Source organism: Stegodyphus dumicola, chromosome 6 (genome assembly GCF_044657685.1).
Source record: "Stegodyphus dumicola isolate Sdum_Otavi_A_Nest chromosome 6, ASM4465768v1".
In the NCBI taxonomy this organism is placed as follows: domain Eukaryota; kingdom Metazoa; phylum Arthropoda; class Arachnida; order Araneae; family Eresidae; genus Stegodyphus; species Stegodyphus dumicola.
The window spans coordinates 179,702,642-179,729,721 of NC_140773.1; the positions used below are offsets into that span (position 1 = coordinate 179,702,642).

Here is a 27,080-nt window from a genome sequence, read left to right on the forward strand (position 1 = left end):
AAAAAGCAAATCAAAAGTATTCTATTTTAAATTGTTTTCTTTGACTTCAGGCTTATATTTTGTGCGAATTTTCTTTACATATTTTAAATGAGCATTGATCATTATGTCACATGGATACTTTTATATTTGTTTACATTTTAAACAGTGGTATACTTCGACAACGGATAATCTTTTATGCGCTATTATGCATCGAATTTGCTACATATTTGACTTTAAGAGACATATTTTCTTTAACAAAAACTGCTGCTAGTAAAAGTTTAATTCAATCAGGAGGTATATCGTATCTTTTGAATGAAACTGCTCAGTCATTTAAAAATGCGCGTCAGGTATATGGAACGGCAAGTCTATTTTCATTTTATGGAATACCAAGACTTCAACAAGAGATAGTTTAATTTCATTACATAAATCAAATAGATAGCGCAGCAATTTAAGCCTCGCAGTCAAAATTGAGCTCCATATATTTCACACAAGCTGTCACCCACAACCCTTTTAAGTGCTGCGACCAGGTTTAATGGGGTCTTGCCCTGAGGGTTATGCATCACTGAACTAGAAGACTGAGAGCTTGATTTTGGTGCAGCGGAACCCTAATGCAAGGGAAAATTCTGGAAACATGTGTTGCAAACAAACTGCTTGTATCAAACACAAGAACTTTTTTTTCTTCCACGAACAACACAGCATTGTATCAGTTGTAAACATTCTCAAAATAACATATGTTGTCCATATTCAGCACGGTGTATTCTTTGTTAGAAAACGCGGGAAACAACACACGTAGTTTAATATTTCCTAGCATGATTTGAATTTTGAAAATATACGAGCTGCTGAGGCCAAGCTGAAGCTGATGTATAGCTTTATGCTTTATGTACTCATAGTTTGCAGCAAATTTAAATTCTTAATGAAAAAAAAAAAAAAAAAAAAAATCAAGGAAAGTTTGCATGTACCTTCCTAAGGAAATGCTGCTTGCTGAGCAGCCATGTTTACATACTGCTTTTCTGTAAATATCAATGTTTGCCGGACATTTTAGGTTAATCTCCATGTCATAGTCATTTGTCATTTGTGTAAATTGTTTAATATCGTCTTCGAAAGCTATAAACTGTACTGTATTAACTTTTCAGTTTATGAATGAATGATGAAGTTAAAAACATATAAATAAATTATCGGCGAGCTTAATTTAATTAGAATGATAACCTTGAAAGCCCTAGAAAGAACTTATTTCGATATACTTATTTATTTAGATAGAATAGAAATTTATTCAAAACTCCCTTCAGAGAAGCACAATCTGAAAAATCGTTTTGGTTGATGAAAATATCAGCACCCTGATGCCAATCCGCTGTAACAATTCAGAGTTTTTCATAAATATGCGAACGCCCTTAGACAAAGTACCAATTTTCCAAAGAATTACTAAAGATTTATTTCATCTCCTGATTAAGGAGTAATTTGGACTCAGTTCAAAACCGGACTTGCATAAGAGTGTGCACGTGTGAAGGTTGCTTTTAAGCTAGAAAATTGATCTTCGTTTGTACGTGTTCCCTTATGCCAGGTAACCATTTGAAGGTTTCTATCTTTTGGAACAGCTGCCGACTTGCATAAAGGTGCGTCATCTTTATGACAGGGCACCTTTATGAAGTCGCCCCTTTCTGAAATACTTGATTCGGCTTTAACCTTCCTAGCCTCAACTGCTCGCGTAAGTTAAACACTTGGGCCGAAATTGTAGACGTGCTTTATCTTGTAAATCTCATACTTTAAATACTTTAATTTTAAGTTAAACTTTCGTTTCGATTATTCTCGCAAGTTACGGAGACCATTTCTATTGTTACCCAGGCTGCGTATTGTTAGGCTAAATTTATTTTAAACCTTTTTATTATTACTTTACTGAAAGATGAGGAAACGGTGATAAATCGTCTGGCTGTCCCTCACTGAGCAAAAGATTAACATTTAAAGCAGTTTTGTGCTGTACAAATGTAAAAGTATTTTCTACCACAAGGTAAAGCGATGCAATGAAAAAAAAAAAAAATTGTACAATAAATTATTATTTAGGGAAGAAATCTGATATTAAAGTTTGGATTTTTCAAAGATTTCATTTTCGAAATGTCTTCATCAATATTTTGGACAACATTAGATACTCCATTTTCTTTTCCATACTTATTTCTTTTTACCTATAGACCAGAAAGATCAACCGCGAATTAATGTGTTATATTTTCTCCCTATAGTCAACACCGGACACACTGTTAGTTTGATTATCATCACCAGGACCGGTACCGTAGGTGGTCCCCTATAAGTTAAACATATTAATGAGTCAGAGAGAAACATACCCTTATTTAGTTGTCACTTTAATAGCTTAATTGTGACCCCCCCCAAATCGGCGCCCTAGGCGGCTGCCTATATTGACGGTGTCCCGATCATCATATTGTATACTGCAGGTTGTAAATCAGTTCCAATGTGCACAGTCTAAAAAATGGTAATTTTGAATATTTCATTCTACCTTTCGAAAACGTCTTCATAGTTTTCTGTGAAAGCATACAGATCATAATCCATAGCACCCTATATTCAAAATCATGTTTTTAATACTTAATGCTAAATCCCTTCATTACATAGATTTTGGACAAAACTGAGCGCACTTATGAAGGTCGCTCTGAAGGTTTTGAGATAAAGCTAAATGGTACAAGTTAAATATATTAAATCCTTAAGTGTGTTCATAGTATTGTCCTACAACATCAATGCATTTTTGTAGGCAAAGTTTCCAAAGATTAAATGCTTCCAACTGTCCATTTCTTCCAATCGACGAAAAATATGCTTTTACATCTTCATCAATCTCATATTCGGAATGAAAACGAAAGCCATATAAATTTTGTTTTAGATTAAGAAACAGCCAAAAATCCCACATAGCAGAATCAGGAGAAAAGCGTGGATGTTCTATCATTTGGAATTAATATTTTTTTTTTCCTTCAAGAAAGTCGACTATCAGTCTAGTTGAGTGAGAAGATGTATTATCATGGTGAAGCATGAGTCCCCTAATATTAACTTTCTGAAGAATTTCTGGAAGAGCCTTAGTGATGTGCCAGTTAGCTGTAACTATCGTCTGATCTTCTAGCTCCAGGGCTTTCAAACCAAATTTGCAAAGTAACATTCTAGGAGGCGCGAGGTAATATTTTCGATGATGCTCTCGCATCAGCTCTATTTTCCTTTTTTCAAAAGTTATTCTATGGTTGACAGACTGAACAAATTATCGTCTGGGGACATAAAAGAGTTCATATTTATGTATCTAAAAAAATTGTTTTTTAGCTTATATTGACCTCCCCTGTTTAAAAAATTTCAGAGTTATCTATATAATCTACACATGGTTCACAGAATTTATATGTAATTTAAAAATGTTGCTAACTAATCTCACTTTTAATATATTTTTTTTTTTTAAATTTAAAACAAAAGTGGGAGAGAATAGAAGCTTTGGAAAGACGGTTTTGGGTTTAATCGGGACAAAATATTCAATTTCCACTGAATCACTCAACAATTTCCAATCACTCAACAATTTCCACTCAACAATTTACACTGAATTTTGATTAGGAAAATGAGATAAGAAATCATTAAATTGAGATCATTCATTCAAATCTTAAAATCGGGATTAAACTATGTATATATTTTTCAAAGCAAATAAAAATACTTCAGGATAGGAGGATTCTCAGGCACTGAAATTCACCAGAAAATTTTATGAAAGGGCATGACTTATTCAAATATTGACCATTTATGGAGAATGCATAAAGTTGCAAGAGTCCGGCCATATTTAACATATTCTTCTTGAATCTTATTTAGCTACATTTTTCTTTGCGAAGTGACAGATTAATGAGGTGCGGAGCCCATGTCACCTTCGGTTTTTTGGGGTCCTCACAGCATGTTTACTGTTTTTAAAAATTAATTAATTATTTTTTAATAATTAATGACTTATGGTTATTTGAAAATCGGGGCTTTTGGAAAACACGATCACGATCTGTTCCACTTCAAAAATCCACTTTGAAGGGGCCAAACAATGTCTTGAAGAGTATTTTTGCTTTTCGCTGTTTCGAGTAAAAATTAAAATCTATGTTGGATTTCTTTCGTTAACTGGGGGGAAAAAAGTACTTTCATAAAACCAAGTGGCTCAAAGCGAACGCTCGTAAAATAGAAATAAGGATTACTTGAATTATGGGCAAAGCAGACAACAACACCTAAAGGGAGAGATAATTTCGTGTACCATTTTTAAGGGAAATTGACTGACATTCATGTTACATATGAGGAAAACCACAGAAACTCCCATAAAGCCAGCCCGTTTGCCTGGATTTAAGCCACGATCTAAGAAGCAACATCGTTCACAACGTTCTTACCATATGAGGAAAGCCACAGAAACTCCCATTGAAGCCAGTCCGTTTGCCTGGATTTGAGCCACGATCTAGGAAGTATCATCGTTCACAACGTTCTTACCGCTGGTGAATCGTAAAGGCGGAGTAGCAACACTACGAAATTTCTTAAAATGTATCAGCCAGCCTAAAGTTGTATTAAAACAAGTTTATTTAAATTGGCTTTACCGCCGGTGAGCTCTGAGGAGGTTTCAGGTTGGGGGTCGGGTTATTTTTTATATTTCATAGAGCAGAAAAGAGGAGCTTAGAAGCAAGTGGACAAAGAGAACACATGTGAGAGTTTGGTTGCCAAAAGCAGCAGTTTCCAATTATTTTGAAGCTCGTGCCAATTTTCAGAATCAATTTCTATGGCGGAGCCCCTTATGCATATCTTGTGTGTTACAATTTACAAGTATTAATATTGTTAAGAACAAATATTCAGTGAAGAAGAAAGAGGGACAAGGTAATAAAGAGGTGGAAAGTAAAAGATACATAAACAAATGAGCACTATAAATACGATGAAATTTATATTCTGAAAACTTTGTAATTTATTATAAAATTTCAATTTATTCTCAACTCCCCCCAACATACATGATATTGTCAAAATTTGGTCTTATATAAGTTCTTCGAGCGTTCAATAAACCAAAACATTTGATTGCAACAAATTTTACATTATTAATGAGAGTAACAATAAACTTTCCTTAGAGTAAGCAGAGTTTTTGTTCCTATTAGTTACAGCTTGCTATTCTACGGCCGCACTTAATACATGCCTGCTAGCATACGCCCGTGATCCTTAAATAAAGGCCAACTGCGAGAATCGGTGCAGCTTCGGCTGATTAAATTTATCTAGCATTAGTTTAAAGTTAGTTTAGTTGTTTTCTACGAGTATTTTAAGCCGAAATAGAAGCTTCTTGTACGCCAAAATATATTTACCTGTAAATATTATAGAATAAAAGGGTATTTTAACCCTTCTCCGGAATTGTTACTTATGCACAAAAACTCAGCGAATAGTAGCTATACAGTTCTTCAGTATTTTAGCTTCCCCAGAACTTTAATTTAACTGGAATATTACAAAGTCATCAAACACCTTCTTTGAGCTGTCAGGAAATAATGTTCAAACGGGACATCTGAAGCTTCGAGTTGCGCGTGAATGTTTTTCTGGATTTGTTATTGAATCCTGATGCTATTTTCATTCAAGTAGCTTTTGATAAGCAGGAAAAAAAATCCATATTTTTCTTTTCCACGCACTACAGACAAGAGTTTTTTTACTTCCTTGTACGAAGTAAAAAGGAAGTATTGTAATCGCGAAAAGTTTCAGGCAGCATATTTCAACGAAAATATCCCATTTTGACCTCTTTCAAATGCAATTTAACGATATATTTCCGTGATATCTGTATGTAAGGACAGAATAAAACACTCTTTTCCTCCAAAAAAATTATAAAACTGCTTTAAAATGAATTCTGAAGAGAATTTTTCGTGGCGTCTGTACGAACGTATGTACGTACGTGCGTACGTACGTATCTCGCATAACTCAAAAACGAGTAGCCTCAGAACGTTGAAATTTTGTATATAGGACTGCTACAACATGTAGATGTGCACCTCGTATTTTGGTTGTAATCGGCCGCACCAAACGTATATAAATATATTTATATATATATATCCACTCTGTTACCCGGCTCAGTGATCTCAGTTTCTTTACTCTTACATGTTTGTAAATTGTACATTTTTTGCTTTAAAAATGATTGAATTATGTTGTTCTTATCTTCCGGTTAAGGGTTTTATGCCTTTAGTAAATCTGTATGCAATATTTTTAGAATTACCAACAATTTAAAAATTTTCTAAGTGCCGCTAAGCCTAATAATGTTTTTGATGGCGATCATTGCTCTTGTTTACATTTGAAACAGCAGGATAGCGAATTTGATGCCAATCTAGAGAAACGTAACTTCGCAACAACAAAGATAACGCCTTAATTTATTATTTAAATCATGCTTAATCCTTTCTGGAATTTTTTCGAGGAAATAAGCGTTTAAGATTTACTTCGTAATTTTTAATACAGATATTTTGAGTTTTTATGTATTTTTGCCTTGTCGCGAAGTGAAAACTGAATTAATTGAATGAGAAATACTCAATCGTCTGTGAAAAACTGTTTCTTTTTTGTTTTGTTTTCTTAATTTCTTTTATACATCGTTCTAACTGTATTATATTATTTGAATAGAACATGTGGCAACGATTAGATAATTCTTTAAATGATATAAATTTTGTGCATTCTGAGTTATAATATGAACGAAATATAATACTGTTAAGTAAACCCAGCGCCAGAGTGTCGTTATGGTAAACAAAGTGAATTTTAAAGAATGCATTTATTCTATTGGGGTTTATGCGCTGTCAGCGAAGTAGGTTTAATTCAATCTAATAAGTTTAAATGAAATGCAAGAAAAAATGCGTATAATTTAATATTCCGTACAAGGAAGTCATGTGGTGTACAAATCAGATTTTTTTCTTTAAAGAAGACTCTCTAGCGTATTAAAAACTGTGGCATTTTCCCTCTGCGATGATACAGTCATTTCGTTCATTTTGCAAAAAGTCATGAACAAAGATACGTGGATTCCCATTATTAACTTATACATTAGTTTAAGGTTCCTGATTTTACGATGTCGCATTTTTATGTATTTTAATATTTTTATGGCATCATTTAACACTATCATAAGAATTCTGTGAATCTCATATTCAAGTAAAAGTTGAAAAATTATATCGTACTATAAAGGCAAGCCACAGCATAATCAGAATTATAATTATCGTCGTCTGTCCTTCTCGATTTATAAGAATTAGAATTAGTAACAACAAAGTAAAGAAGCGTTGTCTGCTGTAGAAAGGACTAAATTTACTTGCCAAACTTCCATTCCGAATTCCTAAATTTTTTTATTTTGATGCTACTTTTTATTTATTTTGATGTAATATCATTCAATTTTTATTTGCTTTATTTTGCTGGATCGATCATAGAGTCTCTGAGAAGTGAAAGCGAAGTTCACTTTAAATAAGTTCATTCTTTATTGCACAAAATGTTAAGTACAACGTATTGTATAAAGTTTTTAAAGTAAAATCATTGGTCAGTACTTGCAGTAATATCTCAGTCTTAAATCATTACCGATCTGTTTCTGAATTTCGTGACATTGTTTAATAAACATGTCAACTCAAATCAAGTGCAATAAATAGATATGTAAAAACGTCGAAGCATATTCTGACAGTATGCGATCATTTCAGACGGTAACTTGCTAGAGTTCAGAACAAAACAGAAGATAATGCTAAAAGAGAAAAACTCGAAATTTGGCGATGGGCCAAAAAAGATGGAAATTTATATATTACAGGAACCTTTGCGAGATTTACTGCTCAAATTTAATTAAACTTTTCAACCTTGCAAGCATCAAATTTTGATAAGACAGAGGAGCAGAGTCCTTGGGTCTTTTTGCCGTCTTCCCATGATTGATATTGCTTCCTTTTACAGCCTGGTGCAAATTTTACAGTTTTGATTTTTTTTTTTTTTTTTTTTTTTTATCACGCAGAGCATGATAATTTGTAACTACTCCATAGCTGATTTAGAACAAATCTTCTTTCTCTAGTTAAGTAATTTTTCGGTTTTTATTTAATTTGCATCACTGTTTTCCATCGTTTAGGTAACCATCAAAGATCTTTCATTCATGGGAAAACTACTTGTAGTATAAATATGGAAGCAAAAGATTTTAAAACTCGCGCTCCTTAAAAAAAAAAAAAAAAATCTGAGAGCTTTCAGATTTTACATTATGCCCAAAGGACCGTTTTTTAAACGTTTTGTGTGTTATCTTTATTTATTAAATATCATGTTCTTCGCACTTAAACAATAAAATTAATTTCAATAGCAATATCACAAAATAATTTTAAACTGAGCATATCTTTAGAATTTCCGATACATAGTCTCGCGCACTTAAGATAAGCATGTTCCTCCCCCTCCCGTACAATGTTGCCATTGCTCGCTTTGAAATCGTTGAGTTTCTTAATCAAAAACTCATAAATGTTTTATAAAATATGAAATAGATAATAAAACAAATTCCCAAATTTGGGCTTCCGGATGGCCATATTCGGGTGGAGATGTAAGTTATTCAAAATTTAATGGCTCTAGGTACCGTTGTTTTATCACAATGCGAGAAACATACATACATTTATGCAGATTCTTCATTATTTAATTTCTTTAAATATAACACATTGCGATAATATTTGGTGGCAACAATTCAAAAAGTGAACTGACGTTTTCAAAGCAAAATGCCAAAACGAAATTAATAGTCCTTCTGAGAAAATTGCCCCTTTGGACTAATTAGTACATATTCTCACTGACGTAGTTTTACCAATAGTGCCATTTCGTATAACAGTTACAATAAGGCGTTTGCTGATGTGTACACAGGATGCATCAAAATAAATGCGTTATTAAATATGGCGAAACCTTTCACTGTATCTCTTGAAGACGACTTCCTCTGAAAGTTATTAGCATGTGATAGAACATCAATAAACCTCTGTACTGAATAACACATTACTAAACGCGGCCACCTTTCCAGAAAATTAAAATTTCCTGCAGCTATGAGTTGCTATTTATCACGAAGAAGTTTTATTGTATCTCTTCAATAGCTGGCCGCAGGCCTTTGCTTAAGCTATTAATGACATAAAGTACACTTTCAGGCGGTGACAGTTTTGGCCCTACGATAATTTTCAGTAAAAATGTACCAAATTTAAATTTGTATATCTTCTGTTTACAGTCGACTGGTACAAGGGACGAAATCCTTGCTTAACACAAAATCACAATTAATCCAAGGGCAATTATAAAACGTAAGAAACTGGAATATTCCATATGGTAATTAGTGAAAAACGACAATTAATAATCTATCTTCATTCCAAGAAGTTTTAATTCGAAGGAAAGAAAAAGTAAGCTCATTGCTTTACGTAGATTAAATTCAAAGTTACTTTCTCTCTCTCTCGAGCGCAGTGTACTCTTTCTCACCCTTTTCCTGTTTTCGTTAATGGATTTGGATCCATTAAATGATGGTAGAGCACACAACGGAAGGCATCCATGTCTTAAAGGTACGAGTCCTGCGCGAAGCGCTTTCTAAACTGGCTCTATTAACTTTATACATAGGGAAAAGTCTCTATTGCTGTCTTTGTTGATGTTTCTTATATTTCGGTAGCAGAAAGTATGAAAATAGAAGGTTAATGGTTAAGGATGCTTGATTTATTTTTTAAATTAAACGATTTATTTTAACGGAATGATTTAATATTGTTTACGTATCCCAAGATTTGCAATGATACTAATTTTCTGATCGTTACGCAATAAGTTAACATTAAATTTTTTTTTGAAGACAAGGCCTCATTAAAGCATAATCCAGTTAAACCGTCCTCAGTTAATAGGTCGGTGACAGTAATAAGTTCATCTTATTTACGTAAAGTTTTTCAGGCAAAAAATGGTCCTGAAATATACGGAGTTAGTCTTAGAAGCTGTTAGAGAAAGCTGTTAAAATTATATAATCACTGGAGGAAAGAAAAAATACGAAAAAGCCATATTTTCTCAAAACAAAAACAAAGTACTGAAAAACTACAAAAACTGAAATTCGTCGTATAGAAAATCTGGAAGTTTTACATTTCTACACATGGGAATTTGAAATCCCTATTCACGCTTTTCTAATTTAAAAGAAGTATTTTTTAGAAATTTACATTCATAACATTGACTGCGGAGTTGTCTTATGTACACAATCTTTTTAATTCCTATTTAATCATAGTGCAGTTTTTAAGTTTCTAATTAATTATAGTACACTCTCTTAAATTTATAATTATTTATATCTTGAGTAGAGAAATCTCGAATTAGAATATCTCGAGAACATGGGAATTTTATTTATTTGTTTTCCTTCTGACTTCTTCTTGGATTTTAGATAACACATTACTTCTTGCAGTTTTGCTTATACGACTTCATGTAGAAATTTACTTTTGAATGCTTTCATTACATATTGCTATGTAATCAAAATTATCGAAGTCTGAAAATGTAACTTACTAGATTCATATCTTAAATTATCAGGTTCAATGTTCCGTCTTACTTTCTTCGGGAACATGCAAGGACCTGACCCGGAACAGAGAGCTTACTAAAACTATGTTCAATAACTGTGGGAAGTAGACAGGATACACAAGAAGGGTATACAAAACCCTTTATTTTTCTCTATTTACAATAATTTCCGTACTTCGGAATACACAGACCCACTACTTGTGGTCTAAACGTAAGCATATAAAAATATAACTAAACTTAACTTTGAAGTAATAAACGTGGAAGATTGGCCTTATATTAACAGGAAGCCGTATGTAGTACAGAGAACTGTGAACACTACAATACGTTTAAAATTATCAAGAGAATTAAACCTCTGGCCTGGAAGGCGACCAGCAACTGAGTAAAACTTCTAAGGTAAGCGGCCTGCTTCGACTAACTGCTTCCTCTCTCTCTCTCTCTTGGCAAAAAGCCACAACTTAAGTACTTGGCGTTCGCCAGACAAATTTTGCATAAATACGTTAACGCTTATAATTCTGGCCGGAAGTAGAAAATAAGAAGTGATAGTAAAGATTTAAAATAAAATAAACGTTAGTAAAACTTAAGATCCTTACATACTTCCCGCCAGAGTTAATTAGTTTGAAACTGAGGTCTAAAACGACCTTGTTGAAAACTTTTAGCTCTAGAATCCAACGCGAGGCCAATCTTTTACAAACATTTCTGACTAGAATCTAGAAATTAAAAAAAAAAGAAATTTGTTTTTACAATAGCAGCTCTCAGGACACGCAATTTTTTTCATCTGTACAGGAGCTTTTATTCAAATCTGGTTCCTTCCAGAGATCTGGAAGGAAAACTAGTTTAATGAAATGTTACACAATGAAATGGCAAGTAACATGCATATTTATATTTCTCTTAACATTCTTATTTCATTCATGACTATTTTAATTATCTCTCCCCGTGCTCTCTGATATGTGTTGTAAAAGAACACCAAACACGAATGTGTTTATGTATACGTGTTCAACACTTCCTCCTACAATCAAAACACTAACGTGTTAAAATTCAACATACCAAGACCTCGTAACACACCCTAATTTCAACTCTAAACCCTGAGGTACTGTTCTGAAAGTGGCTAACTCTGAAGTGTAGCGTCAGAGAGCCTAACTACATTCATTCAACCTTTAACACATATTCACCATGATTTAGTCTTTTTACAGTCACACGAATAACAAATTTTTAACATTACTTTCACTTTTACCATATCACGGTATTTCTTAATATTTGAAATAACAGTTCACATTGTATATAAGAACATATTAACATGCCATTAATTTTACGCATTTGAAAACATACATTAGTAGTACATTGTTAACTTCTATTCTTTTCAAAGCAAGTGCCAATTCTTTCTACATTGAAATACTACATTTCAAAAAGTCTTTCAGACTAAAACTTCTTTCTTGCCAAAATGTTTTAAATAAAATTTATACAATAACTTTTACTATATTTAAGTATTTACACATCGCTATTATACATCAACTTTAGTTTTACGCGCGAGTAATTGAAAAACATAATACCAAAATCGGTAACAACTCATTTCTCGCCCTTTTGGCGATAAAGGTAGACTTCGCCTGAGGTAAAACTTCTTGAACTCTGCCACTTGCAGTAAGAATGAAAGATTAACTTAAGTTTGCAAAGTAATATAAAATTTTACTTATCTTTGTGATATTCGGACATTCTTTTCTCAGCCCAGTCCTGTAAAGTAGCGACGATTCTAGTTTGATTTATCCTCCTTCTTGTGCGGGCTCGCCCTTCAGTTTCTTCCTCTAGAAGCTTTCTTTTTCCTCCAGTTCGGTCACCCTTGAATACCTTCTTTTTCGCCTCTGCCTGTGGTCTTGGCCGTTTGATGGCAGCTGGTCTTGGCGGAACCGGGACACTTTTCTCTCGTTCCTGCTTGGACCTCGTTGCTGGCCGTTCAAATTTTCCTTGTAACTTTTCCTCCGCCGCTGGTGGCCCTTCCGCAGTTCGGCGACATTTGCTGCGGAGAGTCCTGTCCGATGAGTAGATCTTCCGTTTTAGAGCCGGGTTATAGTTGCCGTCATTTCTCCTGGCTCTCTTTGCATACGTCGTCCTTCTCCCTTCTTCATTCTGGGGGTGTTCGTGAGCTCTCTTTTCTGGACGGTGGAACGGCTTCTTTTTCTTGTTACCTTAAATTTTCCCGCGGGGAAACTTTCTTTTCACTTGCTCCTGCCTCTTAATGGCTTGCCCTTGTACTTGTCGTTGTTCCACCTCTGGAGCTTGTGCCTGCCGTGTCTGCCGTGCCGGATCCTGCAAAAGATCTTTGAAAATTGGCATTTTATAGTAGGGTTTGATTTGATCAATGTTTGCGGAGCAGGTTTCACCATTCTTGGCTTTTAACACTACTACAGCGTGAGTTATTTTTTCTATGACATATGGTCCTTCAAATCGTGGAAAAAATTTGGCAGTTTTATCTTCTGGTGCTGAAGAAAGTGAATGCTTAATTTATAATACTTCATCCCCTACTTTATAAGTTACTCCCCGTCGTTTCAAGTCATAATACAGCTTTTGTTTTCTCTGTGCTTATTCAGTATTCTTTTTTGCTTCTTTAATTAGTTTTTCTATATCACCCATTTTAAATTCTGGAGCTCTTTGTTGCACATAAAATAATTTATCTAACGGCGTTATAATCTTTCTGCCTAAAAATAACTCAGCAGGAGTTTTGCCCGTTGTATCATGTTTTGCGGTCCTAAGGGCGAAAGCAAATTCATTGACATAGTTATCCCAGCTTTTATGAAAATTTTTAACATAACTACGGATAATTTTCACTATATTTCTATTGACCCGTTCCGCTATATTTGATTGCGGCCGATACGGGACCATTTTTAAATGACGTATGCCCAGTTTTTGGCACGTCTTCAAATACATAACTTACAAATTGAGGACCATTATCCGATATAACTTTTAGGGGCGCCCCGTATTTTAAAATATATTTATTTAAAATAGAATCAGTAACTAATTTCGCGGAGGCTCGTTTTAAGGGAACAATTTCGGTCCACTTACTAAAATGATCAACCATAACAAGGAGATAGCGACTTTTATTTAACTGACTTTTTGGGAAAGGGCCCAATAAATCGATGCCAGTTATTTCATTTGGAAATTCGGATTTAATACTATTTAGAAACCCGGCCGGGCGGAAATTAATATAATTAACTGCTTGACATGTTGGGCAGGACTGGACATACGCCCTTGTTAACTTTTGCAGTTCAGGAAAATAGACTGCCTCGCGTACGCGTTGTATAGTTTTTCGAATACCAGCATGAGAAGCTAAAGGGCTGTCATGCAACTCCTGCAGGATATTTAATCTAAGACTAGCTGGGATAACAGGTCGAAATTCGTTGTTGAAATTCGTAGTTTTTGTATAAAATAATAGACCATCTATTAGTTCGTAATGGGCCGCCCTATTTCTTATCGCCACAATATCTTGGTGGCTAAAATTTTCAGGATCCTTTAAATACTCATAAATGCTTCCAAACTCAGGATCCTTACCCAGTTCGGTTATTACAGTTTCTCGGGAATTTATTGTACATGCTGTGAGCATTGCCACCTTTACAGTATTACCTTCTTCATCTATTTTAATTCTGGATACGGCATCTGCTACGATATTTTCCTTTCCGGGGGTATGCTTGATTACCAGATTATATTCTTGTAGCTTGAGTGCCCATCTTATTAACCTTGGGGATAAGTTTTCCCCTGAGTACAATCTAGTTACCGCCGCATGATCAGAGTACACTGTTATTGGCGCCTTTCCAAAATAGACTCGGAACTTTTGCACTGCTAACAGAACTGCAAGTGCCTCTCTCTCGGTCGCGGAATAGTTTCTTTGTGTTTGATTTAAAGTTCGGCTAAAAAATGCCACGGGCTGCTGATTTTGCGAAAGTTCCCCTCCTACCGCATAATCCGAAGCATCCGCTGAAATTTCTAAATTCTCATCCTTTTCAGGAAATTTCAACAGAGGGGCTTGCGTTAATGCTTGTTTTAATTTTTCAAAAGCACTATTGGCTTCGGCCGTCCACGAGAATCTTGCCTTTTTCCTTTTTAATTTTAACAATGGCTCAGCAATAGCTGCAAAATCTTTTATAAAGGACCTATAATATGAACAAAGTCCTAGAAAAGAAGAGAGCTTCTTTGCCGTGTTTGGAGTCGGATACTTTTGTACAGCGATTATTTTTGATTCGTCTGTCTCGATTCCTTTCTGAGATATTTTGTAACCTAAATATTTTAATTCAGGGGCTGCAAATTTGCACTTTTCGACATTAACTTTTAGACCGGCCTCATTTAATAAAAAAACACCTGTCTTAAATCCTGTACATGTTTGTCGAGATTATCACTAGTAATAATGATATCGTCTAAATAGATAAATGTGGACTTTCCAAGAACAGGCCTTAACACAATGTCCATACATCGCTGAAATGTTGCCGGTGCCCCTGAAAGGCCAAACGGCATACGCAGGAATGCATAAGTGCCAGACTTGGTTATAAAAGCAGTCTTAGGCACGTCCTCAGGTCTAACCCCTATTTGAAAATAACCAGTCGTTAAGTCTAAAGTCGTCATATATTTGGTGGATGTTATGTTCCTTAGAATTTCTTCAATAATAGGTAACGGATATACCGGATATTTAGTTATGGAGTTTAATTTACGGTAGTCAATTGCGAATCTCCACCTTTTTGGATGTGTCAAAGGATAGTCATTATTTTTCTTACATAAAACCACCGGGCTAGCATAACTACTTGAGATGGGCGTTATGATCTTTTTACGTAGCATATCGCTGATGTGCCATTCTATAATTTTTTCTTTATTCTTATCATACCGGTATGCTTTGTGGCGAACTGGCATTGAATCTCCGGTGTCAATACTATGGTTAGTAACTTGAGTAAATCCTGGAATATCACTAAATAACGAAGCAAATTCACTTACCACTTGTCGGATTCTTTGTTGCTCTTCATTAGGCTGGTGGTCAAGGCTTAACATCGGCTGCTCCGATTTTTCTTCTCGAACTGGTTTCATCGTCAGCTTAAGGGACGCTTCATTAAAATCCAGCGTTGCTTGTGCCTCTGAAAGAAAATCTATTCCTAAGATAATATGTGCTTGCAGATTCTTTACTATAAAAAACATAACCTTTACTTGTTCGTCCTTGATACGGACCTATAGCGGTAATTTACCTATGCACTTACATCTTTCTCCTTGCGCAGCTAACACAGCTCCGAATTATATATGCGATATTTACGAAAATACTTCCTAAAAAAATCTTCTGCCACACAGGAACACTGCGCGCCTGTATCCAGGAGTACGGTGGATGGGATATTATTCACCAACACTTCAATCTTCGGAAGAGTCAAATTTTTCACCATTACTGTATTTAACTTGAAGGAAGAGGGGTTTTCGTGGCCTTCGGATTTCCGAACCCTCCCGTCAGCAGAAATCCGTTTTAGTTTAAATTATTTTTCATTTCCGTGCTTTCCTTCTTTTTCCACTGGCCTTGAGACTTTTTTCCTGGATTGCTATTGAACTGTCGACGTTCGCCGGCTGTTTTTGAATGCTCGGGTTTCCTTGCCCACTGATTCGCTTTGCTTCCGTAGCCGTGTGCTTGAGTTTGCTGTAGTCTTGGTGCACCAAATTGGTTTCGCTGTTGATATTGGCGTCTTCTTTCAATGTCCGCCGTTCTTCTACTTTCAAACTGGATTGCTAGCTCAAATAACTTTTCCAGTGTAGTCGGATTTCTTAATTCAATAAAGTCTTGCACTTGGGGCAGTAACCTCGGCAAAATCACTTGAATTATCTCAGGATCCGGACGGTTTCCATACAAGAGTTTGAAGACGTGAATTTTTCTTAAAATAAAGCTTGAGAGATTTTCGGTTCTTTGCTGATATATACTGAAAAGTTCCGTTTCTAATTTCGCACGATCCCTTACAACAGGGAAGGCTTTTACTAGGGCAGTCTTGAAATTCTCGTAAGTATAGGTGGGACTTCCTGCTTGACCCAAGAGACTTCTGTCTATACATTTGAACCAGTTAAGCGCTTGGCCCCTCAAAGTGCTGGTAGCTAAGATAACTTTTTGAAATTCGTGCACGGGGTAGAGGATGAAGTGGTCATCCAATTTTTCCAAAAAACTGGTTACCGGTGAGTTTCCATTAAATGTTGCTTCTGGTTTCATCGAAGCGCGCATGGTCTGGACGATGTAATTAAATCCTTCCAGGGCGGCAGCTGGCATTTCTGGATTCTGAGCCGCTTCTGCGGGCATCACAGGTTCTTCTTGAAACTCGGCCATGGTTGTTCTTCTTCGCTGGGCGCCACTATCAGGTTCAATGTTTCGTCTTACTTTCTTCGGGAACATGCAAGGACCTGACCCGGAACAGAGAGCTTACTAAAACTATGTTCAATAACTGTGGGAAGTAGACAGGATACACAAGAAGGGTATACAAAACCCTTTATTTTTCTCTATTTACAATAATTTCCGTACTTCGGAATACACAGACCCACTACTTGTGGTCTAAACGTAAGCATATAAAAATATAACTAAACTTTGAAGTAATAAACGTGGAAGATTGGTTTTATATTAACAGGAAGCCGTATGTAGTACAGAGAACTGTGAACACTACAATACGTTTAAAATTATCAAGACGATTAAACCTCTGGCCTGGAAGGCAACCAGCAACTGAGTAAAACTTCTAAGGTAAGCGGCCTGCTTCGACTAACTGCTTCCTCTCTCTCTCTTGGCAAAAAGCCACAACTTAAGTACTTGGCGTTCGCCAGACAAATTTTGCATAAATACGTTAACGCTTATAATTCTGGCCGGAAGTAGAAAATAAGAAGTGATAGTAAAGATTTAAAATAAAATAAACGTTAGTAAAACTTAAGATCCTTACAAAATCTACAGGAGATAGCCAGTATGGACTGTTGAGTCTAAACAGTTCAAGAAATCGTTAGTCTTGTAACTTTTTTGCAGTATGTTGTACAATCTATATTATTTAAATCTGTGCTCGTCTGTCTGTTTGTTTGTTTTTGGTATCATCTCCTCCGAAACGGCGAGGAGTTGAGTTTCGAGCAAAGTACCTCCGAGAAGCCATTCCGACCATTCTCATCTTCGTACGACATTAATCAGCCGAGATATTATTTAAAAACCCCAAAACGTTAATTTTCGCACCCGTTTTTCCAGGTGGCCACAGTTTCACGCGCTGGAGTTAAAAATCTGCTTTATTTCGAAAACTATTACCACTGCTCACTTTTAAATCATAGAATTTGTTAATAAGAAATTTAATAATTTAATTAATAATAAATAATCTATAAATTCTATCGAAATGACCAATTGCTATGTACAAAAGGGGCGAAGAAACACGCACATAGTCCCGCCTTTTTTAACATAATCTTTCTTTTGGGGATCTGGAATGAATATAGACAGTAAATTAATAAAATATTGCACTAAATCTTCAGTATTATGTTATTGTATTCTGTATTGTTCATACTGGCTATACATACATGCTCTAAGACCATAACGTTAGTTAAGTGGTGAAACCCAGGTACAGTAAATAGGTTAAGATAAGTAATAAGACGGTGGGTGCCGATTAAGTGGCCGAGAAGGACAAAGAGAAACGATAACTAAAAATTATCAGCAAGGTATAGTGAAAGATGATCTTAGGCCTTTTGGTACTCATCTGTTATCAGACCCGGATTCAGAATGTATGCATGTATATATGTATGTATGTATATATGTATGCATGTGTATATGTATGTATGTATATATGTTTATATGCATGGATGTGTTCATGTATGCATGTATATAGCACGTACGTGCGAATGTATGTGTTGTACACATACCCATACACACACGTAAATACACACATGCACACATACAAACATTTCTGAATTCGGTGTCAATAACAGAAGAATGCCATCCTTTTTTACAAAGCTAATCTGCAAATTCATCATATTTAAGAATGTCCTGCATTTCTCTGAAATCAGAGCGCTTTTCATTTTGAAGAAGGTATTGTGACAAGCAGTCAGAGTGCAGGATATGTGTAATGCATCAAAAGATCATTTTAACTCAAGAACTCTATTCTTATATAGTACATTAACTCATCCTGGTGAAAGCCGCCAAAAGTATAAATGACAGTTAAGACAAAAATAATAAGATAACTGCTTAATAAATATAAAAGCTTACATCTTGATTTCTCAAGCGGTCAGCCTTTTATTTACTTGTTAAGTATTTAGTTTTCGGTTACGAATATAAATAAGTTTTATGATTATTAAACTACTTTTATTCAAGTTCAGTGGCGTAGCTAGGGTGGGGCAAGGGGGGACCTCTGTCCCCGGATGCAGCATCTAAGGAGTGCCAAACTGATGCTATGAAAATTTTTAATGAAATGTTTTCCATTCTTGGCACACAGAAAGGGGCGCAAATCCTTCAGTTATCCCCGGGCGCTGGAAACTCTAGCTGCGCGCCTGTTCAAGTTTTGTTATTTAACAATATTTTCTATACTTCTCCTTGTTTAATTTATAAAGCACGTTAAAAATAATATAAATTTAAATAAATGTATATTTATTTTTCGAGTTTTGGAAAGGAGAAGAAGGAGAATGATCGTCAAGCAGTAGTGAAAGGAGTGCGTGGGGCAAAAAAGGTTGAAAATGACTATCCTGAACATTCTCTTTCCATGCAGAATTAAGTGTATATCCTCTGCATTTCATCTCATATTTATTTATTTTAATGCTTCTCAATTTAAATACTTTTATTTTCCGAATTCAATCTTGATTAAATTTATCACTGATCCAAAGTAATTTATTAAATCCAGATTCCACTGATTGAATTATTATTTGATTATTCGTTACAGCACAAAACATAATTAGTCGGAATTGGCTCATTTAATTTTCTGATAATATTAGTTATGTAATGTTACAGTCAAACGTAATGCGCTTTCAGAAGTTATTTTTATATTCGAATAGCCTTTTATCTGTTTTCAGTTTTGTACTGCTGAGAGAATAAATTGTAAAGTAAGTTGAATAAATTGTGTAGATTTCGTAAAAGTAAATTCATGAAATCTCAAATTCAAATGTGATTTAGTTATTCGCCAGTAGATGGCGACACAACTCAGTTGCCTTACAAATGACAGCGTAGCCTTTTTGAGTGAGCCATTATTGCACGAAAGATTAGAATTAAGAATTATGCACTTTTACTAATGTATGCAATCAAATATTTTTTTAAATGCAAAGTACGCAAAAAAGTAATAGAATAATTATCTTAAAATTTAAAATACATTATGTGCGTTTTTTCTAAACTTACATTATTTCTGCGACACTTCAGTTGAATAATTATTACAATGAATGCTGAATCTTTCTAGTTTTAGTTTTTAGTTATGTACGCATTTAGATACTGTACATAATTATTCTACAATAAATTGTAAATTTATAATTCAATCTTTAGACAAATGCATTGATTAACAAAGTATTTTTTACCGTATCTCTGTAATTTAAACAGGTTCCGTGGATGTCTGCACACTTCTGCAAACGCCAAGCAGGCCCGGATAGCTCAGTCGGTAGAGCGTTAGGCTTTTAACCTAACGGTCCAGGGTTCGAGTCCCTGTTCGGGCGGTCGCATTTTAGGCTTTAAAACATGGAAAGTTTGAATTTTCTCACAAATTTAAACATTACGGAAATTGCAAGTATTTCTGTATAGAACGAAACTAACCGCCAATAATTTTTTTAAATCTCGAGTTCTGGCAGGGTGCATTTTACACAAAATCATAAAAATTTAACAGCAATCTATTCATAAAATTCTAGATTTATATCAGTTTGAGAAAACAATGTAAAAAAAAAAAAAAAGTTTTTACCTATGTTTATTTATTTATTTATTTATTTTTCTATCCGCTCATCCATTTACCACATATGTTATTTTATAACAAATAAATTTTTTTTTTTCAGATTTCCGAAAAATTCAAATAATCACATTAATTTTTATTGCAGAAATTCCAATACTAGTTGATAGAATACTGTATTGTTGAAAGCTGGTTGACTGACTGATTGATTTAATGAAGGGCTGTCTACGAAGGACTATGCCTTCTTAAAGGACTTTTCAGAGAAACTGGCTAATTTTCATATTACACATAGATTTATATTTCATAAGAAAAGATGGATGCGTTTTCACATTAAACTCCGATTATCTGTGCTAATTTATACATGAGTAATCGGTACAATGCAGGAAACTGGGGGAAAATTCTATGTAATGTTTAATAAATAAATAAAAAATGAAGGTAATATAAAACAATAATTTGAAAATTTCGGATTATGATATAACATCTCAAAGAAGAATTTTCTGTTTAATTTGTGTGAGAATTTTAAGTTAAATAGTTGTGATAGGCCTGCTAATTTAAGAATAAATTACCGAAATACGCAATAAAACAAGTTTTCCAAAAAGCAGTGCAGATAGCAGGGGGGGGTGATTATTCAAGACGTAACTATACTCCCCCCGTCTCCCTTGGCTTACAATACATACGACTTACAAATGAGGTGACAATAGTGTCTATTTTGCTGTAACATAAAATTCACATATTGACATTCTAAGGACCTTCACAAAAATCAAAATCACCTGGAATTGTGCTTGTCACTTGTATTTTCTAGTACTTTTATACGTTATCGTTATCATATTTAGAAGAGTGATCTCCGAGTTAACTCTGTTTGATGTTCCACATATTAGCAATTTACTTCTGTGAAGGAATTTTTGCTTACGAAAAATGGTATCCTATAATAAGAAGTAGATATATTTTCTAAGTGTTTTTAGGATATTACTATGGGATAAGGATATTATTTTCACAAATTGCTCTTTTGATCTACAATGTTTAAGAGTAGAAAGTTTTCCAGGAATCTGCTGTGTAGGGGGTAGTTCCCCCATATTTGTTTTAGCAGTTTACTTCCTAAATTAGTAGTTTAATAAGTTTTACGTCTAAACCTAAATTGATATGCAACAGTAAATAAAGCTGAAATTGACTGTAAGTCTTAATGTTCCTTGTCCAACTCCTATGGAAGGTAAAAATTAATTGATTAAGCAAAGTGGGCAAAGGTTGTCTGCCTTGGATTCCTTCTCAGAGGACTTTCTAAGGCAGGATTTGTTCGTTTGTTTACTAATGTGGATACGGGAAAGCACACAAAAGCTACGCCATCTAGAAAGATGTGATGAAAAGGGGCTTTTATGCTATTAAATATGGAAAAAAACCACAAATATTCCCATATAGCCGAACCAGTCGCCAGACTTTGAGCCCGGGCTGAACTATCAGCGATCAGCACTTTTAACCACTTACCCGCTGGTAAGTATTTTTAAAGGAAACTGATTCGCAATCACATTACTCAAACGAAACCAAAAAAACTTCTTCATCTTCCAGGATTACCCTATTATTTTGAAGAAAGTGTTTTTGTTCAATTGTGAGTACACCTTTATCAACACATTTAATAAGAAAGTACAAAATAAAATCATGTGGCAGACACGGCAGAGCAGAGCAGTATATGAATAATTAATATTACAAACGTTGATTTAAAACGGTTCATTTCAATTTATGCCTGAGTTTAGATATTTAAAATAGTAACTCATTTTCTTACTCATTTTTTAAAAACACTATGGTCTTAATTGTCCCATATAAAATAACATTCATCTGATTCATTTATGAAGATACGCTTTTTGTTGAAGTTTCATTTAAGCATCTTTTTTAATTCATTATTTACTTTAAAATGTTCCTGTTTAAAATGGGCTGTCTTTAAATGCAAAACTTTAATAAATTGTTTTTAAATGCATTATTTTAAGATAACTTCTTTTATAATACATTTGTTTAAGAAAACATAACCTGTTAGTTTAGCAGTCAAATATTTCCGTAAAAAATGCTACTCACCAACTCTATATCAGACCAGATTTGGTCATTCTTTCTTTCCTCTTCCTTTTAATTTCTTTTATACTTTATTTTATTTAATACTTCCTTGTACGAAGTGCAGGAAGTATTCTAATCACGAAAAATTCCGAGTATCGTATTTCAAGGAAAATATCCATTTTGACATCTATCGAATGAAATTTAAAGATGTTTTAGCGTTACATCTGTACGTAAGGACACAATAAAGGACTCTTTTTACAAGAACAAATTATAAACCTGATTTAAAATGGATTCAGAAGATATTCTTTCGTGGCGTCTGTTTGTACCTACGTACGTACATATGTACGTATGTATATATCTCGCATAACTCAAAAACGAGTAGCCTCAGAACGTTGAAATTTTGTTTCTAGGTCTCCTATAATATGTAGTTGGGCCCTTCCATTTTTGGTTTCAATCGACCGCACAAAAGGTATATATATATATATATACACACACCCACTCTGTTACTCGGCTCAGTGAGATCAGTATTTGGTAAATTGCGGTATTTTGGTAAACTGCGCATTTTTTGCTTTAAAAATGATTGAATTATGTTGTTCTTATCTTCCGGTTAAAGTTTTCATGCCTTTAGTTAATCTGCATGCAGTAGTTGTAGAATTATCACCTATTTAAGAGTGTTTAAGTGCGGCTGAGCCTAATTTTCTTATCATAGCCGCTATATTTGTTTACATTTGAAACTTAGCAGAATAGTGAATTAAGTCTTTCTGCATCTTCAGTGTCATTTTGCCGAGTGGGACAAAAAAGAAACTTTTAATTTTGTGCACCGAAAAATCTGCCTTCTTGCCTGCTGGTCGAATTGCTTGTTTTTTCGCAGAAACCAACGATTTCATAAAACACCAACAATTTCATATAACATTCATATTCCAGTATATATCTCGTTGGTAGAAACTCTAGTTATAATTGTAAAAATGTTTTTTTTTATTTGTTTTAACTGTATTTGGTGTTTTATGTTTATCTATATCTTTTAATTTTTAATGAAGATATTTCAAGTTTTTATGTATTTTTGCCTTGCCGCGAAGTGAGAACTTCATTAATTGAATGAGAAATATATCACTAATGAAATTCGAGGAAATAAGTTTAAATGTAATGCAGGAAAAAATGCGTATAATTCAATATTTCGTTCAAGGAAGTCATGCGATGTACACATCAGATTTATTATTTATTCATTTAAATTGAGGTTATAAAGTGGTAACTTATGAGCTAACATAAATATTAAATGGTCCACATATAAAATTGTTTGTAGCCTTTTATTTCATTACTTGAGAACTACCAATTAATTTCATCATAATTACCTTTTATATTATATTTTTATGAGTAGATAAGTAATATTTACGATTAGAGTTTATTTTTTAACTTCTCCGAAGTAAACTTTTCTTAGTCCCTTTTTAAAGCTGTTTTAAAATACTAGTTAAGTTCGCTTAAATGTTTATTTGTTTAATACTTATTAAAAAGCACTGGTTGCAGAGCATACAATTCGGCAAATCAGCAACATGTGTTTAGCGTAAATTTTAATCACAACTGCACCGAGTTCGAGGAAGAACAGGTGACAATTCCCTCTTCATCAGGGAAAAAATGGGGGGGGGGAATAAAACCCTAAATTTCCCCCTTTTTTTTCCCCATTCTCCTGATGAAGAGGGATCTGTTCTCGAAATCGATACGATCGGTTAAAATCTACGCCAAATACAAAAGTTGCTGTTTTGCCTCATTGTATATTTTTCTTGTGACGTGTTTCTCTTCTCCACATTTTATGCTTCTGTTATAACTGTTAACTGTTCTAGGCTTCTATTATTATCATTGATTTACTATTTACCTATTGTATCTATAAATACTATTTTGAGCTGCCAAATAAGCGCTTTGAAACGTTTTTATTCGCAGAATTCCCAGAATTTTTATTAACTTTTTATTAGAATCTGACTTTGATGTCTTTAGAATTATTTATAAACAATTATTAATTTTGAGGTCAAACGGTTGATAATCTGGACTGTCTTTTATTATACTTTTTCATGCTTTTTTTTCATCTCTCGTAATTTATTTTAATTTTAATATTGAACGAAATGTTTGTTTTTTTAGTTATATGTATGTAAAAATATTTTCATTTAATAATACAATATCACACATGCTAATCGAGTACATTGCGTGCATAGATGAAGCATATTTCTGGAGCCCTACTCGACAAATAACTGTAACTTTTGAAAATTAAACTTTGTTATTAACACTTATCGAAAACTTTTACTTCGTTCCCAGAGCTGCTTGGTTTTAGTTAAAAAAAAAAAAAGGGGGGGGGGAAAGTAAAAGAGTAAAAAGAAAAACTAAAAAGTAAGAAATCATTTTTTAGGAGTGACAATATTTTTGATAGTGACAAAAGTTTTTTCTGCTTATTATATACACAGAAACATTTTAAATTATATAAATTTAAATACTTTATATATTAGAAATATTTTTATATTTAGAAATACTTTATATATTATATATTCCTCCTTTTAAAGGGTGACTGGGGTTTTAGGGAACCCAATCGCCAAATCCTGGGTTTGGAGAATCATCATCCACCACCTTTTTGGTTCAGGCACCACTGTAGAGACATTAGTATTTTTTTTTGAAGGCAGGAGACTTGAAAAATGAGCAGCAACTTCGCCAAGAATTGAACCACGGACCTCTGGAATACGCGCCCAGAGTGCAGACTACCACACCACGAAGGCACGCTAAAGAGACCGGAGAAATACCTTATAAATTCACAGCACTGTTTACAATTTTACTACTCCACAGGCTATATAGTCTGTTATTTTAGAGCAACCACTTCAAGACCATCTCTTCCTCTTCCAACCATGAATCATAGCCATGGCAACAACTGCTACCGAAAAAAGATCAAATCCTCTAATTTTCCGAAATCTCCTAATTCCATCTCTACAATGACGATCAGACATATTACAATTGTAAATGTTGGGAGCGTCGCTACATACCTTGAAATTCCTATTTTAAAGTAACTGATTATAAAAACATCGTTTGCAGAAACAGCGCAGCAAGTTTTTTTAATCTGTCAATATTACTTAGCAAAGATAAATAAATCTACAGAAATATCACATGCAGTTATCACTCATATTACATACAAGAAAATATTCTTATGAAATGTACAGGCGCGGTGGAATAGGTTTCCCGCAAAGCATGTTTAGGGTAGCCATAAATTAGGCAGGGTTGCCATTTGGCGATAAAATTGGCGATATACCATGGACGGTTGGAGAACCTTCTGGAACGAATTCTTACCGGTTTAGCCCAGAATGTTTTCGAACACAAGCCGAAAGCTATGTAAACCCTGCTGGCCCGCAGTCAGTTAGTGTGTGTGTGCCTCGTCTAGCGAGCTAATAGTCAGTCACTGAGCAAATGTCTCGAAGTCTAGCGCCGAGTCGGTCTTCGAGTGCATCGAAGAGTCTCTTAGTGTATCGCGGTTAGTGCATCGTCGAGAGAGTGTGTTGAGCTTCGGGATCGACTGGACCAAAGAGCCGGGAGTCGTGCTCTGTGTGACGTCGAGTGCATGGAGAGTCTCGAGAGTACGTGGAATTCCGAGAACGACCAAGCAGAGTCGGGAGCTGTACTCTGGTGCTTTGCAGTGAAGCTGTCTCCACCGTTATAGCCTGATAACCTGAAGGCTGTGTCGCTGATTGTGTCAGCGTGTTTATAGTAGATCTTCGACGACTGTAAAACGTGACTTTGGAGCTGTCCTGATCAGTATTGGCTAAATAAAGTGTGTTTCGTTACTTCATCAAGTGTCGTCGTTATTCACTCCAAATCTATGAACTCCGTACGAACGTGAAGGAAGAAAATAACGCAACAACTGGTGTCAGAAGTGGGATTTGAGAGTGAATGCCAGTGGAAAACCCGCCTGCAGAGGAAAGCTATGGCGGAGGAAACGAAGACTTTGATGGACTTCTTAGCCGGGATCAAAGCCGGACAGGAAGAGATGAAAAACGAACTGAAAGAGTTAAAAGCCGGAAATGTCGAGATAAAAGCCGGATATGCTGAGATAAAAGCTGGATATAAAGAGATGACACCTGAGATCAAAGCCGGACTGAAAGAGATGAAAGCCGAACTGGAAGAGAAGAAAACCCGACGAGAAGAAATAAATGTCGGCCAAGAAAAAGTGCGAGAGCAACTCCAACAGGTGAAAGTGGAGCTTACAGAAGAAACTGGAGCCCTAAAAGACGATGTAGAAATGAGAGATGTGGCTTCTGAAGAATCAAAGGATGAAGAAATGAAGGAAGAAAACATAACAACTGGTGTCAGAAAAGAAAAGCGCAACAATATATTTCTGAAGTTCCAGGAAGTAGCTCCTTCTGCTGCGCTGCAGGCAGCGAGAGTCAATATAATAATTTGCAGTGAGGTGTCCGTGCAGAACATTGAAATTTTTTTGCATGTGAAAGACGGCAAACTTTTATCTTAAGATGATGTTAATTGTTATTAACGAAGAGTATTAACTGGGCACGCTTACTTTTTTATGGTGATTTCCCCCCTTGTTGGGGTCATTTATGAGTGAACACTTATTAAAGTGAAATTTAACATACTAAATGTGTAGGAAAGCAAATTAGGAAAGTTCACTTTGAATAAAATCGTGCATTGGCTGTTATTATAGGACACCTTTGTCATATAGACTGAAAAAAAAAAAAAAATGCTAAGACTTCTACTGTTTACACGTATAATTATACT

At 34.7% G+C, this 27,080-nt stretch overlaps 1 protein-coding gene and 1 non-coding gene across 3 annotated transcripts in view; one reads left to right on the forward strand and one right to left on the reverse strand.

The window, feature by feature from the left end:
• LOC118202782 (uncharacterized) overlaps positions 1 to 27,080 on the reverse strand; it is a 60,887-nt gene that overhangs the window by 7,017 nt on the left and 26,790 nt on the right. The gene's annotated exons all lie outside the window — the stretch shown is intronic.
• TRNAK-UUU (transfer RNA lysine (anticodon UUU)) lies at positions 19,995 to 20,067 on the forward strand. Its single transcript has one exon. It is a non-coding gene; the product is annotated as a tRNA-Lys (tRNA).